Here is a 6,000-nt window from a genome sequence, read left to right on the forward strand (position 1 = left end):
CTGTTTTTATTGTCATCACCCATGTCACTGATGAAAGCAATCAGGCACAGAGGGGTTAAGGGATGTGACCAAGGCCACACAGCTGGCGCGTGGCTGGGGCCCAGGTCTCCTGACTTGAGTCCTTAGCTTTTTCCATTACGCCACACTGGGCCTGCTGCTCTTCCATGAGGCCTCAGCCCTTCCCACACTCTGTGAGCCAAGTCACTTGTGAAAAAGTCCAAGGCTGCATGCCAGACAGGAGGGAGGGGACGGGGAGTCATGAAGTCATCTAACTTGAGGGTGTCAAGGCCCCACGCAGGCTGGCCTCCTGGCCTGGTCCTAGGGAATAGCTGGGCTGGACCGGGGTGGTTCTTCCCTCATCTCTTCCCCCTTCCTGTCTGGTGTGGATGCGGGGTGGGCGAAGGCCACTTCCAGCAGGAGCCGACCCTCTGGAATTCCATGACTTTCCCACCCAGCCATGCAGCTGGGACTCCTTAGAGCCAGCTGAAGCCCTGACTTTGGACAACTTTGTTCTAGGGACGACAGACTGCTTGAGGCACCTATTTATGTGACAGCAAACCTCCAATTGTTCCCAATTATGCTGAGCCAGTGGTGATGAGAACCTTACTTTTAAGTTTGGGAGAAATAAAGTTGGATCAGGACTGGAGAGCAGAGGGAGCACAGGCTTCGGGTCTGGAAGACCCAGGATCAAACTCTGGCCTAAGCAGTCCTAAAGGATGTCGCCCGGAGCAAGTCACATCTGTGCAGAGAGACAGATGACAGCTAACATGCTTACTGAGTCAGGCGCATCTCATTTAAATGTCACAACAAACACAGGAGGCAAGCACTTTCATTCCTCTTGTGCAGATCAGGAAACTGAGGCTCAGAAACACAGAGGGGACATCAAGTGGAGACCTTCAAAGGTAAAGTTGTGGTTTGAACCTAGGCTATGGTGGAGAAGATAACACAGTGTAGCCCCAGGCTTCAGAGTGTCAGCAGAACGTCACCTTCACCTCCGTGATTCCTGGCTCTCCTCTGAGGGAGAGGAGGCTGCACGGACTCTGATCCAGGACCCTTGAGAACACCAGAATTTCTCCTGGGCCTCTAACTGGCACCCAGAAGCTCCAGCTTGTTGACAACAGGAAAGCCACTTCAACTCACGGGTAGCGCTAACAGGGCGTGCTCTTGGCCAATGTGGACAATGTGACAGCAAAGTGAAGAGGCTGGTCCAGAGAGGTTGGCAGGAAAACAAAGCAGGCATGATGGAAGATCCTGAGGCTGTAGTGACAGATGGCCGCGGAGCTGCCAGCCAATTCTAGCCCTTACGAGGCTGGCTGAGTTTTTGCTCTGGATTCTAGGACGTGTGCCTTTCTCTTCTCATAAATCCAGTCCCACCCTTGTCTTCAAGCTGAGCAGGATTTTGATTTGTGCGTTCAAATGAGCCCCGCTGTTCCTTCAAGGAGGTATTAGGTAGGCAGGGGGCCCCTGAAGCACGTCCCAGGTAGCCCTGCTTACTCAGAAACCCACTGCCTACAAGGTCTGTGTAGCAACTTGCAGAAGTGCTCATCTAACATTTGCTCTCAAAACTGAAGACCTGCCTGAAAGAATGAGCATAAATCACCTCTGGGTCAGGGTCAAACAATGTGGCTGCCCTTCATGTGTTCCTCTGTCATTTGCAGACATATGTGCCCATGGTATTGGAAGGTGTTGGGCAGGATGACTTTTCCCTTTCCTTTCCCCCAAGACTTGGTTCTTCCCTGGCCCCATTTTATTTATTTATTTATTTATTTATTTATTTTTTTCTTGGCCCCATTTTAGATGACATTTTAAACATATAGCTTCAGGGCTGGGCGTGGTGGCACATGCCTGTAATCCCAGCACTCGGAAGGCAGGAGTTCGAGGGAAGCCTGGGCTACAAAGCCAGTTCAAGGCCAGCCTGAACTGCACAGTGAAACCCTGTCACAAAAACGCAAAAAAAAAAAAGAAAAAGAAAAAAGAAAAAAATAAAAAAACATATAGCCTCTTTGTTTACATTCAGCTCATGTTTGCAGCAGAGCAGATGAAAATTATAATTTGTATATGATACTGTTTGATATGGTTGCATACTGTTGAACACAAAACATTACAAATTGAGCTTATTATGTTTTAAATAATTGGGTGACTGGTATCTTAATTGCTTTACATGCTGTAACAACTCTTGGCGGTTTGTTATGAAGGTGTTTGAGACTGTTGTAGTGATACTGGAGCAAGCCATTAGGAACATATTATTATCTTCCTTCCTCTACAATAATGGGACATGGGCTCTGAAAATTCTGTTTGACATCTTCAGGAACAGATTGGGTCCATATGACTATCATCCAACTTTCTGGGAGAACCTGTGAGCAAAGAGATAGGATGGTATGCAAGGGACAGGGGCTGACTTCTGTTGGCCTAGAAATACCTGCTTTGCCTCTGTGCACAGCTGCTTGTGAAGCTACCTCTCTCCGAGTTTCAGTCCCCAGCCCCTTGACAAGTAAAGCAGGGACTCAGTTATTACAGTTTAGAGCTAAAATGTCCCCCCAAAGTATCATGTATGTGGAAGGTGATTGCGGTGCTTGCTTGTCAGTGGACTCATCTATCGAGGTCAGGAGCTGAATGTCCTGTTAGGAGGTGGGGCCTAGCTGGAGGTACGTCACTTGGGGTGTGGCCTAGAAGGGCATATTCTTTTCCCCGGTTCCTCCCTTTTCTTTCTGCTTGTTGGATACCATGGTTGAGCAGCTTTTCTCTGCCAGGCTCTTCTGTGTTGGAGCTGATCAACCAAGGACTGAACCCACTGAGACTGTGAGCCAAAATAAACCCCTCTTCCTTTAAGTTGTGGGTCTTATTTTGTCCCAGTGATGGGAAAGCAAGTAAATAACATATCCAGGAAAGCTCGACGGCTGACAAACTATCATATTGATTGGCATGAGATGAGCCCATGACATACAACAACCTACTTGCTGGGACTTCTGAGAAGTGATTCTTGGTTTTTTTGCTGAGTATGAGCTCAGAGGGCTGTAGCCATTCTACAATCATGTGGGGTCTGAAGATAACACAACACCATGGAAGCAAGGATGTGGAATGAAGGGAAGATGCCAGATAGGTAATACTGTGAATACCCTAGATTAAGCTGTGCCTGAAGCCCAGAAGGCTTCTTCTTCCAGGACGTTCAGTTACACCAACCACAAAACATGACCTTGTTTACTTACACAAGTTTGTGTTGGTTCTGTCACTTATGACAGAAATGTCCTGACTATAACAGAACAAAGACAGTAATCTCAGGATTAACTTGCACTGGCTTGAGAAGAGATGGCCCCTTGCAATGTGGTAGGAAGATGCACAAAAGTTCAGAAAGCTGGGCACGTTGTCCTCATCTCTGAGGCAAGGATTTCCTATAGCACTTTACTACATCAAATCCTGAGGGACTATGACATGTTATAACTGCTCTGAGTTGCTTGCCTTTGGTAACAATAAGATAAAGCCACTGGTCTAGGAATTAGCCTTGTTTCCCTGTAGGGTAAGTGCGTTTATACTAAGCTGTCCATGTACCGCCTGGCTCACCGTGAGACTGGTGATGCACATGGTGTTCTTTCATTCATTTATTCATTCACTCATCCATTCACCTACCAAACACCAACTGGACATGTACTGTGTTATGAATAAATTATTGAGAGGGAGGATGAAGAAGATGTGGTCATGGTCTAGAAGGGGAGACAAGTAAATGGACAACTTCATTATAGGGAAACTCACAGGGCTGTAGGGGCACAAATTAGGTGGCCCTTGCTGGCCAGGGAACAGTCAGACTAGGCTTCCCATAGGACAAGAGTCCTGAACACAAGAAGGAGGTTCTGAGTCAACAAGTGGGTTAGAGGGTACAGGGTAGCATTCCACGTGAGAAGTGCCAAGTGCAAAGGCCTGGCTGTGGGGAGGAGGTGAGAGTGAGTCTGAGAAGGCCAGACAAATGCAGCACATGCAGCTCACCAGCGAACACAATTACTGTTTGAAACTCAAGTTCAAAATCACACTCCAAAGCCATATGGAAATGATTTCCATATTATTCTCCCTTCTGGAAAATCCTTTTCTTCTATTTGGAAAATATTAACTATCAAAGCATAAAGCAACAAAGTATGTTCCAAAGTAATGGATGTAATTTTTAAGTTGAGGAAATAAAAAGTCTAGAGCCTAATGTCTTAGTGGAAAGTAAGTCCAGTTAAACTCTTTCCCAACCTGCAGCTCACAGAGACCATGACTCCTTACCTGCAGGTCAAAGAACTTGCTGTAGCGCCGGTAAATGGCTTCGGTGGAGCCACTGGACCACGTGACACGGATGATGTAGACCTGCAGGGAGGGACACGGGAGACAGATGTTAACACCAAGGTGGCTGCTGTGGTCTGAATGTGTCCCCCAAAGTTCATGAATTGGAGACTTCAGCCTCAACGCAAAAGCATTGGCAGACAGGACCTTAGAAGGTGATTAGGTCTTGAGGCTCTGCTCTCATGAAAGGAATGACTTCGTTATCACGACAGTAGGTTCATTATAAAAACAAGTTTGGCCTGCTCTCCTCTCTCCTGCCTGTGTGCTTTCTGCAATGGATTATACAGTAAAAAAGCCCTTGCCAGATGCCAGCCCCTTGATGTTGGACTTCTAGTCTCCAAAAACTGTAAGAAATAAATCTTTGTTCTTTATCAATTACCCTAGAGTACCCTGTTATAGCAGTACAAAATGAAATAAGATGGGGGTCTTTTGTTTCTGGGATCCACAAGAAGCACAAGGTTCTGAGTCAAAAAGACTCAGGTTTCAACCTCAGCTATGCTAAGTGACCAGACAGACAGGTTACTGGCGGTCTGAGACTTGGTTTCCTTCTCCACACTTGATCTTAGCCAAAAGGCCGAGAAGCGATTGGTTTCCTTCTCATACATTGGGTACAATAACTCCCACCTGCAGAGGTATGCAGAGGACTCAGTGATACCATTATAGGGCGGCAACAGCAGTGTCAGCTCAGAAGCAGGGGTTACTGTCTTGTACCTTACTCAGTTCAGTGAGCCCCAGCTGTCCTTATGAGTTACACTGAAAACCTTAGTTTTTACCAAGAGAAAGAAGTAGATCTGAGCTCTTAGAAATCTATTTTCCACAGGCTGAGCCATCCTGCCTTTTCTACCGGAAGGACCCATGCCAAGTCTTTTTTTTCCTTTGGAATTCCAGTTTTCCCCTCTGCTTCCTCTGCTTCCCAGGATGAATGTGAGGATCTAATCAATCAGGGATGAGAACCACTTCACCTACCACAGGGCTAGGTTTCCAACCCAACCTCTGTCACAGCTGCGGCACACACAGGAAACAATGTATTGACAACAAATTTGGGCAAAGTAGGGGTGGCTGTTGGGGGTCAGAAGCACCTGGCTGGGACTGTAGTGACCCTGGAGGCCAGCGGACACCTAAGGGCTAAGGGATCTGAACACCTGTAAGCCACTCATGGCCTGTTATAGAACAGCTGTGACAATTCAAAACACACGTGTGACAACGCTTTGGACACAAAGATGTGCCGTGTACATGAGGGGGCTCAGGTTTGTTTGAGCCATGGGGTCACAGACAGGGCCTCTGCCCTCCACGAGCTAGGGTTTGTTAGCAAATGCTAGGGTCCAGATCTGAAATGCCCCACAAAGGCTGGGGCTTAATCCACTATTGAGAGATGGTAGAACCTTTAAGAAGGGGTGCTGGGTGGAAGGAAGGGTAGGTCACTGGTGCATGCCCTGGACGGAGAGAGTAGGACCACAGCCCCTTCCTGTCCCTTTGCTTCCCAGCCTCCATGAGGTCAACACATGCTCCACCACATGCTCCCTGCCACGATGTACTGTCTTGCCATAGCCTCAAAAGCAACACCACCAAGAAACCATGGACTGAAACCTTCCGAACTGTGAGCCAAAATAAACCTCTCCTTATAAGCTGATTTATCCTAGGTACTTGTTACAACAATGGGGAGCTAACTAACAGACAAAAGCTCTATAT

At 47.3% G+C, this 6,000-nt stretch overlaps 1 protein-coding gene across 1 annotated transcript in view; it reads right to left on the bottom strand.

Annotated features, from left to right (window-relative positions):
- The window catches only part of Sh3pxd2b (SH3 and PX domains 2B), a 66,657-nt gene extending 62,328 nt beyond the window's left edge, over positions 1-4,329 (bottom strand). The window contains exon 1 of the mRNA XM_013509338.1: positions 4,255-4,329. The gene's annotated coding sequence lies outside the window, so the exon portion shown is untranslated. The remainder of the gene's footprint in view (positions 1-4,254) is intronic.
- Positions 4,330-6,000: the final 1,671 nt, after the last annotated feature.

This window comes from Chinchilla lanigera, unplaced genomic scaffold, assembly GCF_000276665.1.
Source record: "Chinchilla lanigera isolate Chin_1 unplaced genomic scaffold, ChiLan1.0 scaffold00007, whole genome shotgun sequence".
Classification (NCBI taxonomy): domain Eukaryota; kingdom Metazoa; phylum Chordata; class Mammalia; order Rodentia; family Chinchillidae; genus Chinchilla; species Chinchilla lanigera.